Genomic DNA, 14,517 nt, shown 5'->3' on the forward strand with positions numbered 1-14,517 from the left:
AAAATTCATCAAAATCTCCTAAACCCTAAACGAAGTCGTCAGATTTTGTTCATCTTCATTACGTCTTCGTGCGAATTCAATCAGATTTTGGTCATCTTCATTTCGAATTCATTAGTTCCTCACGTGGGCGAATCAATTTTGGGTGTTAGGGTTCCATCTTCATAATCGTCCGCACAAATCGTTCTCAAATTTCAAACTTCATTGATTCTCTTGCGTGCAGGTTGAATTTGAAATGTCGAGTTCTTCACAAACCTCAAACTTCAACCACTTTTGGCCTGAAGGTGACTTTGTAATCTGTAACCATGGAGTTCGGGCTGAGATTGGGACGTCGAGGACTGATAATAATCCGGGAAGACGATTTTATCGTTGTCCATCTTGGAAGGTATTTTGTACTCGTCCATTTAACTGTTTATAAGCAGCATGGAGTGAAAAGGACCGCACCTGTGAGACATTGCCGACAATCGGGACCACACCAGTAAAAGAACCCGACCAACTTCCACCTTCTTCGATAAATCCACGTTTAGCGCGGAAATCCACTACATGTGCGCACACCTTCCTCGCGAATCGAAGAATCGAAGTTTTGGCGGACTGGAAATCCCCAAATATGCGAGAGATAAAGAAGAAGAATGAGTGAAACAAAAGCCCTAACTTTACGACTATTAAAACTTTTTTGTTTAAGTCTTTTTTGTTTAATTTATTTACTTAATTGAATTAAATTATCTTCTGTAATATTTATTTGTTTAAGTTAGTATTTTGCCAAATAGGATCCAAGTAGGATTAAATTGACACATAGACAAACCGGGTTTAGCCGTTGACCCGTCGGGGGAAATGGCATACGATGTGAAAGTTCGTGGTTTTAAAAACCAATCTCATAGTTCGTGGGAAAAACCGGAATTTGGTGAAAGTTTTTGGTTTTTAAAGCCAAAAACCCTAAATAAAATCTAAATCAGGGTAAAAAACAAATAAAAATTAGTGGAAATAGAAAACATCGAAAAATACCTGAAAGTGAGTTTTATAAGGAAGAAAGGGTCTCATTTTATTATTTTCATATTAGTTAATGCAGATAATGATAAATATGTGTATTATAAAAAAATAGAAAGTGTAAATAATGACAAAATTTTAATTACGTATGAAGTAATAGAATTTATTAGAAAATTACATAAGAAGTTATTAACAAAAATGTGGCAGAAATCACATGTCAACAATATAATGGAGTGACAAAAATGTCCTTTTAAGGCCTAAGGGTATTTTGGTCCGAACAAATATGATTCGTGATTATATTTAACATTAGGGTCATTTGGTGCTATTTTTTTTTTGTTAGGGACCTACAGTGTCACAAATCGAAAAGTTATGGACTTTTGATGTAGTTCACTCAAAATTGAAAGATTATAACGTTGATGATTTTAAAAAGTTGAGATAGTATTTTCTCCGCAATAGGAATTATTGGATAAAATTAATGATAAACAACTAGTTACTTATCACAATCTATAATCTATCTATAATTAATGATAAACAACTAATTACTTATCACAATCTATAATCTATCCATAGTAATAAATACTCCCTTCGTCTCATAAAAAAATAATGGAATACGGGTCCTACTTTTATAAATTACTCCCTCTGTCTCCTATTAATTGTCCACTTTGGTTCCGGCATTGGTTTTAATATATGTAAAGGAAAGTGAGTTGAAAAAGTTAGTGGAATATGAGTTACACTTTTATGTATTAGTTTTATAATAAAATATGAATAAAATGAATTAGTCGAATACAGGGCGGCTGGCTCACTTACCAATTATGGTAAAAAGTGAAAGTGGGCAATTAATGAGGGACGGACGAAATGGCAAAATGGACAATTAATGTGGGACGGCGGGGAAAAAAAGTTAGTGGAATGTGAGGTTTATTACCATTTATGAAATATTTCAACCGAGACTCCTAGAGTGGGACACCCGAAATGGTAAACTGAGACTCCTAAAGTGGAATCGAATGGAGCAGTATTAATTATTTTTTTTAAGAAAGAACTCAAAATTGGTTATATTAATAATTAAAGACTAAGTAAAACTCGAATACTAATACAGATATAGTATCAATAATCTCTATGAATTAATTGAAGACCTAAAATCTGGTGATCATTTTTATTTTTCCATAGTTTTTTTGGTAATTAAATACATAAACAGCTTTTTATTAGAAGTTTTAATCTCAGTTTAATTATAGGTCATGTTTGGTTGGCGGGAAAGTAAAGTTGACAAGTAAAATGATTCCTGGAAAATGAATCCCGGTAATATGATTTCCAATAACTTTACTTCCATGTGTTTGAAAAATATCAAGATTTTTAAATTTTATATTTGATTTAAACACCAAACTAAAAATATACTTACTATTATTTTATTTATAAAGAAGAATAATAATAAAATTTTCAATAAATTATTAATTACAAATGATAATAATTACTCCAATTATAATTATATGGATCATCCATCACAATATATTATTATATGGATCATCCATCATATATATAATAATTTATTATTATATATTACTATATTTATTATTAGGATGGATAATTTAAATATGGATCATCCATCACAATATATAATAATCCAATTATAATTATAGTTACATGGAGTATTATAATAATAATAAATATTATTATTATTATTACTACTACTACTACTACGATGGATAATTTATTATATTATATTTATTATTATTATTATTATTATTATTGTATTTACGGATATTATAATTAAATAAATTTTATAATTTAAAATTTACTACGATTTTATTGATTAATTATTAATTTATAAAATAGTAATTAGTATTATATAATTTATATTATATAATTATATTTTAATTATTTAATAAATTATTAATTATTATTATGATAATAACAATTATATATAGATATTATGATAACATAGTTATAATTGTGATAATTTTAATTATAGTTATTCCTTATACAGAAATTAAGTATGGTTTATAATTTTAAATTATTTTTAAAACATTTTATTAATAATACTACTACTACTACTAATAATATTAATAATTAATAATAATATAATAATATATTGCTTTAAATATGTAAGAATCCTTAAACTGGTAAAAAGAATACCTAAGAAAATTTAGGATTTAGAATACTGGAAAGTTGTATTAACTTTCCTTGTTCTCGGGATTTTGATTACTTTTCCAGTTTGATTAAAAACCGAAACAAACACAGGAATTTAAAATTTAAGGAATCAGATTACTTTCCCAGAAAGAATTTTGGCAACCAAACATGACCATAGTAGTATATAATCTTATTTATAGATGGAGTAATTAGTAGAAGTATGAGTAAGAGCATCCACAACACGAAAGACATCCCTGCGAATATGACATCCTAAAAACACCTTCTGTCACGTCACTAGGACATCCCACTGCACAGTAGCGGACAAGCACTAGGACATCCCGACGGACAAGCACAATAATAAAAAATTACAAATTCACAATCGTATGGAATAAAAATTTCGACACGAATACGAGCGGAGAAAGTGCAATAATAATTTTATTAAATAAAAAATAATAATACAATGCAACAATTTAAACAAAATACATGTTAGTATGCCTTGAATCTTTATAATTTGTCGCTAGTCGAACGGGGGTTTTGCTGCTTGGTCAGCTATTCAGGGGGGCGACGCCCCCTTGCTTGGGGATATTGGGGGGGGGGGGAGTGCCCCCGGCCTGACGGTATGATATGTTTTTGTTTTAGGCCTTCATTTTCGACGATCGTTGTGCATGATAATGCATGCGTTAGCTGGTCCTTGGTGCAAATGAAATGAAGTGCAACGAGCCGAATATATAGAGTTGAAATTGAAATTAAAAAAATGAAAAATGCTCTCGTCGAGCGCCCACAATAGCGGACGAGACGACGGGCGAGAGGTCGACCATCGCACGCTCGTCCGCCCCAATAGTGGATGTCCCGGACGGACGACCCGCTCGCCGGTCGTCTAGGACGTCCACTATTGTGGATGCTCCTAATGGGATATGTATGTTGAGAGTGAGAAGATAAATAATAAAAAAATCCTACTATTACTATATGTGTAGACCAATCACAATGCTCCAATTCCATGCAGATTTAGGAAAGTTTTGCAATTGATATCTCCATCTCCATTCATTACACTCACACACGCTTACACTCTCAATCTCACACAGCTGCTTTCAATCTCAGTCTCACACACTGAACTCGTCTGGGTATGTTATACTTCCCTTAATTTCCATTCAGATCTGCAGCACAAGTGTAATTTTTGTTTTGTTAATAACTGATCGGACCTTAATTTTGTTCCTAGATTTTGAAAGAATTACTGCCTTCGAGCTCGGAGCTTAATTTTCTTCTTTAATTAAGGTGTGCTTTCCTTTACTTCCTCGCTCCCTTTGAGTATGAATATGGTAATGATGCTATAGACTAAATAATAAAAAGTTGAATGCGAAAAAGGGCTTAATTTGATCTTTTAATGTCAAACAACAGTAACAATGGCTGCTCTCTTATTTGGCCTATGATGCGAGGACGAGAAATATAGGAGTATTTCTTTGTAACTAGTTTTTTAGGTAATTTTAATTTTCTCTTCCTTTTTAATTTTCTTTTTCATTTAAATACGGCAAATTATACATGTAGGACTTGTTTAATATTTATGTATTTTTATACTAATGTCATTCTAATTTTTTCAATAATTTATTTTTCATATATAAAGAAACACAAATACTATATTATTTTTATGATACTATTTAAAATTTTTTCAATATTTGATTTTCAACTGTTAAGCTCTATGCGACAATCTTCCACATCACCCTGAGAATGTTTGTTGTTATCTCCTTATCCAGAGGATGAGTTGGGATTGCTACTTTGCAATTGTTGATGACTTAGTAAACAATTACCCTTGCCAACATCGAGAATTGGCTCGCTGTTTATATGTTTATCGATTGTCTAGGCCGATACTCCTATGATTTATTTCAAACTTCATTTAATAATAGGTTATTGTATTGGTGATCAAATTATATAAGATTAATTACTCAAAACCAATGTCTTTTTATCTTATGATCTCTTATGTTTTATTTGTTGGAAAAGAGTGAATTATTTACCTACCATAATTAATATATTATGTATACATATTGTGTAATCACAATATGGTTAAATCATAATATTGATTCAAACAAGAATTGGAAAGTGCTAAAACACAATTGAGAATATAAAGCGTTGGCCGGATTCAAGAACAAACTCGGGCCGGCCGGAGTTGCTCGGCATTTAATCAGCCAAATTGTGTGTTACCAATTCAAGAACAAACCCAAGCCGAAGATGCTAGTAATCAACCAATTCAGGAAATATGATTTTCAGTGTATAAAGTTACATATCAAATTGATACTATTATTTTGGGTGATGATCCCAAGAGTACAGAGAGGGTGGGATTATACCTTTGATCATGTTGAAACAATGCTCGAATGCCAGAATATTTTGCAGTTGTAACCGTGAGGTAGGCGGCATATATAGTTTGTACGGATCCATGGAGCTCAACTAAATCGAAGAATTCTTGCTTGGTTAAGCTCTTCTTCTCCACGAGCCTGTCCACACAAAAACTTTCGTCATTTATTATACAACACATAAATACTCTCTTCTAGTTTTTTTGCCTATAAATATGTCTCACTTGCTATCTTCTTATTCACAACTTCATTAGCTTTTCCTATTACATTATTGGTTTTCTCCAACAAGAAAGAATATTTTCAATATAGAATTCACATTTCTTAATGATATGCAGCCTAGCAATACTGCATCCGTCATCAAAGTGAGGTGTGTATAAAGGTGAAATGAAACTATTACTTTTAAATCCTATTTTGAGGACCCGTCTATATTTCAGTGATGTTAGTTCATACTTGAGGATAATTGCCAAAATAATTAGAAAATAATTAGGTGATTAATAATCCTAGATTAAGCCTAATCGCTAATCCGCGATTGATCGTAAAAAAAGATGAAATCGTCAAAAAGGACCGGATCGGCGACAAATTTATTTGTTATGGACCCGATTTTAAAAAAGTGAATGTTTTGGACCAATTTCGTATTTTAACAATATGTGTTGATCGTAAAAAAATACATAATCGTCAAAAAAGACCGGATCGACGACAAATTTATTTGTTATGGACCCGATTTTAAAAAAGTGAATGTTTTGGTCCAATTTCGTATTTTAACAATATGTTTATGACAAAAATTGACATTTACTTTTTCTTATATTAAATTGTCGTGTCTGGAAACAAAACATATATCATCAGTTTGGATCACTTTTCATGACAATATGATATGTGGTATTGTTTATCTTATAATAATATTTATTTTAGTTACGTACTCCCTCCGTCTCAATAAATATAAAACATTTGGTTTCCGCCATGAAATTTTATGCATTGTTGTTTTGTGAGTTAATGAATTGAGAGTAAAGTAAAAAAGAAAGATAAAAATAGAGATGATGTTGTTTCCATTTTAAAAATATTTTATTTTTAATGAGACAATCTAAAAAGAAAAATGTTTAATTTTTAATGAGACAGATAGAGTATATGAAAATATTAATTTTGAATTATTTTTGTAGAAAGAGTAGGGATTCAAGGAATTTTAGATATCCAAAAAATTTTATCAATATTTCAGGGTTCATTTTTATAAATGATTTTTTTATTATATATTTTTAACTCAAAATTGTTTGATAAACCATAATTTTACGGCATACCAGATTTCGGTATGATATATTGTAGTACATTTATTTTATAATATAATATTATGAATATATTTAATGTATCTATAAATAGAGTGATAGTAAATGCAAACACATCCTTAATATGATAACTATAACTAAATTGTACTCATTAGATCATGAAATCAATGTTGAAGATGATCTTAATCCCGAGTATCATTACGATGAACAAAAATGTCAATCAATGATATTAATATCAAATATCAATTCATTAGTTATAACTAACTATTTTCTCTTTCTTTAAAAATACCTCAACTTTTAATTCATATAACTATCTGAATTTAAAAAATTCCACGAAACATATATCAAATTCAAAGGTAATTATATGGATTCTAACGATATCCTATTTGCATATATTCTGATGATAAAATTGTAAAATATTTTCATGAATTTTTATATATTACGATAATCAGTCGAAATCAATATATCGATCATAATATGTCAATATAATAGTATATGTATAATATCAATATTAAATTATGTTGATATTTTTAATATACAACATTAGCATCATGATTATATGCTTTAAATTTGAAAGTTCTTATTATCCTTTTAATACTTTTAAACACTCAATCCATCTACGATCCACCATTAGGAGTCTCATTTCTTTTGAAGATGTGTTTTAAGAAAGTTAAGAAAAGTGGTAGAAAAAGTTAGTGGAATATGAGTCTCAATTGTATATATTAGTTTAAATAAAATGTATGGAATGTGTTAGTGAAATGTGAGACCTATTACCATTTACATTAAAAAATGAACCAGAACTTCTATTTGTGGACGTACCCAAAAAAAAACCCGGATCTTCTAATCATGGACGGAGGCAATAATAAAGTACTACGATATTATAAATGACACAATTTCATACCCTTAGATACGTAAAACCCTATGGTATCTAATTAACTGTAGTTAGTTTTTAAGGTTTAGGTAAAAATTGATTACAACTCTATATACATATATTTAATATATATAAATTTTTTGTATTCAATATATATTGATGTCAGGATATGCATGGTGTACCGTAAATTCGGTATGTTACGGTGTATGTAAATTTATACTGTTATCGTACTGAAATTTTTTGATATGCGATTATACCATACTTTACCGAAATTCATAATATACTTTGAAATTCGATATTTTCATTAATTTTCGGTACTATTCTTTACATGACGCGTTAGTCCAACGGCTCAGTTTGCCTGTGAAATTTGAAAAGAAGCAAAGCGTGTGCAATCACTCTCATGAATCCGTACATTTTCAAATTCAATTTCTTCACCCTGCTAATCTTCATCTCTCTCTCGAGATCGACCTGTAGCTTGTTCCCTCTATCAAATTAGCTTCATAACTAAGCGATTTTAAAGTGCAGTTCAAGTCAAGGATCATTGACTCCGAGCTGAGTTGGGGATATGGAGAATCTGATTTCATTGGTTAACCGACTGCAGAGAGCGTGCACCGCTCTCGGAGATAACGGGGAAGAGACCGCGCTGCCTACTCTCTGGGACGCCTTGCCTTCTATCGCCGTCGTCGGCGGTCAGGTTTGATTGTCTACTTTTACTTTACCATTTTCTTTTTCTGTTCGATTACACTTTATTTTTGTCTTGATCTGCGCGGAAATAAGGTCTATTTATTTCGAGTTAATCTGCATTTTGTTTTTGTAGATCGTAGTTAATGTTGAATTTGTCGGTTATTTGACGCGCTTTCTGTGAGGATCGGAGTTTGGATCTGCTTATCATCTGTTTTCGATTTGAAATCGTTTATTCACCTGCTTGTTTGATCGTTGTTATTTTATATCAGTTGTGCTATTGGCTTTACTGTATTGCGCTTTAGAAAAATGTTAGACGATTAAGTGCCCCGAAATTCGGTTTTCCTGCATCATAAATTGCTCTATATATACAGAGGGAAAACGATACAACGGTTTGATGAAAATTGTTACAATAATAACTTTTTCCCGTACCCAAACTTTTTGGAGAGAAATTTGCATAGAAAATTAACCGGAAATGCCAGCATGTGTTTTGGTAGTTCGAGTTTATGTGATTTTCTTCAAGAAAATGTATAGCCATATTGTTTTGAACATTTCTGATGATGATTCATATACATTATAGCTCAATTAAGATTTTGTCCCTGCTGTTTTCTGAATGATTCTTTAGCATTCAGATATTTTTTCTGATGTTCTTGTGATATTGCTACAAATCAATTGCACCTCATCATTTATATTTTATTTTTACTTTCTTAACTTGCTCATTTGCATATTTGGCTGATTTGATCCAAATGTTGTAGAGTTCTGGAAAGTCTTCAGTACTTGAAAGTGTTGTCGGGAAAGACTTTTTTGCCTCGTGGATCTGGTAATGTTTGGGATTTCATTTTTATAGTAATAATAATCATGAAATTACTTCCATTTTTGACACGTGAATGGCTTTGATACAAACAGGTATTGTCACTCGACGCCCTCTTGTTCTGCAGCTTCATCGGCTTGATGAAGGTAGAGAATATGCGGAATTTGGACACCTCCCTAGAAGGAGATTTACTGATTTTGGTATGTTTCTTCATTACTGGTACTGAACTTTGCATTTTGCTCTGATATGAGTGTTCATACTTCTCTTTAGTTGTTCCAATACAATAGTTTTTACAAACCAATAAAAACCACTGAACTAAAAAAACTCTAATGGATTTATACTAACCCACCCTTCTCCCTCTCTTTCCTTTGTTCCACACTTCTTATACAATTGTTTCTTGCATACATCTCTCCGAAAGCCTAACATTTCTGGTTTTTGCTTGATCTTTGTCATATTTTGCACAGCTGCTGTGAGAAAGGAGATTGCTGATGAAACTGACAGAGAGACTGGACGTTCTAATCAAATTTCCACTGTCCCAATATATCTTAGCATTTATTCACCAAATGGTAAGTTGAGTTGATCTTGATTATTTGTCATGTTGTCTATGTACGAGTTTCAAAAATAGCAGCTATGGCTGCTGATTTCATACTTTATTAGTTTTGAGAAGAAGTATGCAGCAGCTCTTATTCTACTTCCTTACAATCCTATATCTGTTTTCCTCTAAGACTCTAAATAAAGTTTATCTAAATAAGAATCAGATGTGATTTCTTATTCTAATCTAATGTTCAGAAAGCAAAAATTAAGTTTGATAAGTTTTGTGATTGCAGTGGTAAATCTAACTTTGATTGATCTTCCTGGACCTACAAAGGTGGCTGTTGGTGAGTTTTCTGTTTTCATGTTTCTTCTTTCTTTTGTTATAGCTACTGTTAGTTCTAGGTAAGTGCGTAACAACCTTTCAATTTTGACAAAATGGTTATTTGTTTGTTTTTCATAGATGGTCAGCCAGATAGCATTGTTATGGATATTGAGAACATGGTCAGGTCTTACATTGAAAAGGTATTGTCAATCTTTTCATTTTTTGATCATTTGATTTCTCTGTTTTTAGAATGTTCATGGCACATATTCTTATGTTCTTCCGAGGCTTGAAATTATTCACGATATGGTTAGTCCCTGCTTGGTTTTACTTGAAAGGCATAATAATTGCTGACAGATTCGTGCTTATGTGATTTCTTTTATCAGCCCAACTGCATTATTTTGGTTATTTCTCCTGCCAACCAAGATCTTGCAACATCAGATGCAATTAAAATTTCTCGCGAAGTGGACCCAAAAGGTATAATCTGTTGGTACTGTTATAAAACTGGGGGACTATGTGTCATTCTCTTGCATGTGATTGTTGTTTTCGGATAGACTGTGAGTTACACCTGTAACCAAATTATTGAAATCACCAAATTATGTAGTTTCTGATAATTTTATGATAGTACGTTTTGATATGTGATAGTCAACTAATCATATTTCAGGGGAGAGAACATTTGGAGTTCTAACAAAGATTGATCTTATGGACAAGGGTACTGATGCTGTAGATGTAAGTATACAAAGATTCATCTAATATTTGAATTAATGCTGCTGTTTCTAGCATTTGGAAGCAGTCATCAAATCACGAATTCCAGGCCTACAGTCTCTAATCAACAAAACTGTGATTGAGCTGGAATCTGAGTTGAGCCGCCTGGGAAAGCCCATTGCAACTGATGCTGGAGTAAGCTTTTACCTTATTACATTTAGATATGTACAATTATTGCCATTAATGTATCACGATAAAGCTTTTTTAGTAGACCTTTGTGATCCTTTCTGTAAATAATTTTCATGTAGGATCAATCTTGTATTTTCCTTTAAAGTAGGGGGCAACCGAGCAATATTCTTTAATTTTAATGATTTCTGGTCCCCCTTGATGGCCTAAATTTTTATATATATTGACTGCATTGCAGGGAAAATTGTACATGATCATGGAAATCTGCCGTACATTTGATGGAATATTTAAAGAGCATCTTGATGGAGTGTATGTATCTACTTGTCCTCATTAGCATGCATTGCCAGATGCTTTTATTGCTTTGTAATTTTTTTTTCATGTCATGCATTATTTTTGCAGTCGACCTGGTGGTGATAAAATATACAATGTTTTTGATAACCAACTGCCAGCGGACTTGAAGCGCTTGCAGTTTGATAAGCATCTTGCCATGGAAAATGTACGCAAGTTAATCACTCAAGCTGATGGGTATCAACCTCATCTTATAGCACCCGAGCAAGGTTATCGCCGTCTCATTGAAACTGCCTTGATCACCATTAAAGGTCCTGCTGAAGCTGCTGTTGATGCGGTATGCATTTTAACTACAGATTATCTATACCCAGATTTCATTGATGTTCCTAGCTTTATAGATGGATTTTTCTATGTATTTTTTTAAAATATATATCTTCGTGCTAAAAAGTCATATATCTATCTAACTTATATTGTCTTTGGATAACTAAGTCTTACCATCTAGTATTTGTTACAATGTATTTTTGTCTGAAGCAGATAACCGTACAGTGCTCATATAATTCTGTCATTCTTTTCTTACTTTAAGGTTCATGGAATACTCACGGAACTAGTTCACAAGGCTATTAATGAGACCGTAGTAAGTCTTCCAACTTCATTGTAGAATGTTACAATTGGCTCTTATATAATTATACAAAGTTACAAGCGTCTTGCCACAATAATCTTCTTCAATCTTTTCCTTCTCCTTCATAATTCATAAATAGAAATTAGTCTTACGATAGAATCACTTGGTCTGTTCTTCACAGGAGCTAAAGCAATACCCCTCTCTCAGAGTGGAGGTGGGGAATGCTGCTATTGAATCATTAGATAGGATGAAGGAAGAGAGCAGGAAAGCAACTCTACAGCTCGTAGAGATGGAAAATAGTTACTTAACTGTAGATTTCTTCTGGAAGCTTCCTCAGGATGTCGAGAAGGGTGGCAATCCGACTCACTCAATCTTCGACAGATACAATGATTCATATCTTTGCAGAATTGGTGAGTGAGAATAACCTCTTAGTGACTTAAGCATGTTCAAATTTTAACAGCGTTCTTTTATCTAATGTATCAGGAACAACTGTGCTGTCTTATGTCAATATGGTATGTGGGAGCTTGAGAAACTCCATTCCAAAGTCTATCGTATATTGCCAAGTCCGTGAGGCAAAACGGAGCTTGCTTGATCACTTCTTCACTGATTTAGGCAAAAAAGAGGTAAACCCCTCACACACACCCCAAAAAAAAACATAATGCTTTTTGGTTAGGATTCTCTGAAATATAAATAGAAAATGAAGTGAATTGTCAGGATCATCTAAAATGTGATCCATTTTGTTTTCTGAAAAACGAAAACTTCACTTAAAGTACTTGGGTGAACAGGGAAAGCAGTTGGGAAAATTGGTGGATGAGGATCCGGCTATCATGCAACGACGCCTCTCCCTAGCTAAGAGACTGGAACTGTACAGAGCTGCTGAGGCAGAGATCGATTCAGTAGCATGGTCAAAATAGAGGGTTGATGGCTAAAAGGTTGCGCCTTTTACCATCTCTTAACATATATAGCGATTTCATTCTTGGTGCAACAATTATTCTTTGTACGATCAACAGATTTTTAGGTAATACGTCCACTCCAGTTTTATTGTAGTATAATTTATATAGTATGTTTGCACTCCAGTATTGCTTCTTTTTCTTTGCAGAAACAGAGGTTTGGGGTTTCAGAGAAGTTCGAAACTCAGTTTTGTTTTCTTAAATTCTGACTTGATTGCAGTAAATTGACTTATCAATCATTCGAGAAAGTGAATAATTTTGTTGCGTTACAAAAAATGCATATACTAAGGGGTGTGTTCGGTTGTGATTAAATTTGTACTATCATATTTGGTTCATATCTCATGATATTAGTTATGACAAACCCATAGTATAATATATTCGGAAGAGCCACGTGGCAGCCAGTCAAGGTAAAAAATGGAGGTGCGGGGAATCGAACCCCGTGCCTCTCGCATGCGAAGCGAGCGCTCTACCATATGAGCTACACCCCCGTTTTGTCTATATCTGGAGGATATGAAAATTTGTACTTAACAAATCCAGATAGATCTGAGTGTTGCGAGAATATAATTAAATTAGAAAAATATTCGATGAACTATATTGGAGAAAATGAAATTGCGTTATTTATTCTCTCATTATTGGCTCGACTGGGGGCTCGTTTCAGTAAGGTTTTTGAACTGTGAGCAGGTCTAGAATAGCGGTGTGCATGGGCTTGCAATTGAAACTTGTAACCTACGATTTTATTACTGGGTTAAACCATTCAACCTGATTCCTTATTGGGTTATACTTCATCCGTCCTCAAATGGAGTCCAGTTTTTTCATTTTAGTCCTCCGCGACTAGGAGTCTCGGTCATTCTCACCATTTATGCGCTGAGTGTGATTACGAGTCATCGACATTGTTGTGTCTCGATGTGAACTAGGTTGTGCCCTAATCTCACACTGCCTCTGACCGTTCGCTAGATGCTTCGTAGTTCGACACCAGCACGCCCACTCATTCATCGTGAATGGCTACGATTCTTATATACGGTCGAGCCTCAAGCCGCTACTCCAACGCCATGCCACACAGAAGTCACTTCTAAGGATTACCACTGCGATTTACATCGCGATCGAGTAAGTCACTTTCCGACACAATGCACTCTAGGATTCAAAAGGAACTAGGGAAATGCGAAGTACAATCAACTTTTATCGATCAATTTAATGGAATTTGGGTCTCGTTCACGATCACTTCACTCGAGCAAGCCCCAAATTCATAATTTTCACATTCTTGGTGTTTGAACTTTGTTTGCATGTACCAAGCATATAAACAACGATCATACAAGACGAGGCAAAAGTGATTTTGGAGTTAGATTTGTTTGCTTTTAGCCATTGGATGCTTATAAAACATACTCACTCTGTCACCCATTAATTGTTCACTTTCACTTTTTACCGTAAAACTAACACGGTTTTTTTCTATTTTTGTTCTAGAATGAAACTTAGATTCCGTGTTTGTACTGAACTTTTTTTTATTCCGTGTTTGGGAGAGACGCATGACCCTCATGCGTCTCCTTTTAATGAAACGCATGACGATTATGCGTCTTTGTGAGAGACGCATGAGGGACATGCGTCTCTCAATTTTTTCAAATTGTGGGATTGCATGTGGCAAAACACCCGACCGGGTGATTTGCACAAAGACACATAATCGTCATGCGTTTCATTAAAGGGATTAAAAGGAGACGCATGAGGGTCATGCATCTCTCCCAAATACGGAATAAAAAAAAGTTCAGTACAAACACGGAATCTAAGTTTCATTCTAGAACAAAAAAAAGAAAAAACCCAAACTAATACTTATACTCCACAAACAT

The 14,517-nt window shown here is 33.2% G+C and overlaps 1 long non-coding RNA gene, 1 other non-coding gene and 1 pseudogene across 2 annotated transcripts; 2 read left to right on the forward strand and 1 right to left on the reverse strand.

Annotated features, from left to right (window-relative positions):
* The first annotated feature begins 4,112 nt into the window (after window positions 1–4,112).
* On the forward strand, window positions 4,113–5,062 carry LOC121776463. Its single transcript, XR_006045297.1, has 2 exons — window positions 4,113–4,223; window positions 4,319–5,062. It is a non-coding gene; the product is annotated as an uncharacterized LOC121776463 (long non-coding RNA).
* Window positions 5,063–7,937: 2,875 nt separating this feature from the next.
* Window positions 7,938–12,808, forward strand: LOC121777699 (annotated as a pseudogene).
* Window positions 12,809–13,097: 289 nt separating this feature from the next.
* On the reverse strand, window positions 13,098–13,170 carry TRNAA-CGC. Its single transcript has one exon. It is a non-coding gene; the product is annotated as a tRNA-Ala (tRNA).
* Between the last annotated feature and the right edge of the window lie 1,347 nt (window positions 13,171–14,517).

The sequence above is a fragment of the Salvia splendens genome, chromosome 18 (assembly GCF_004379255.2).
Source record: "Salvia splendens isolate huo1 chromosome 18, SspV2, whole genome shotgun sequence".
NCBI classification, from domain to species: domain Eukaryota; kingdom Viridiplantae; phylum Streptophyta; class Magnoliopsida; order Lamiales; family Lamiaceae; genus Salvia; species Salvia splendens.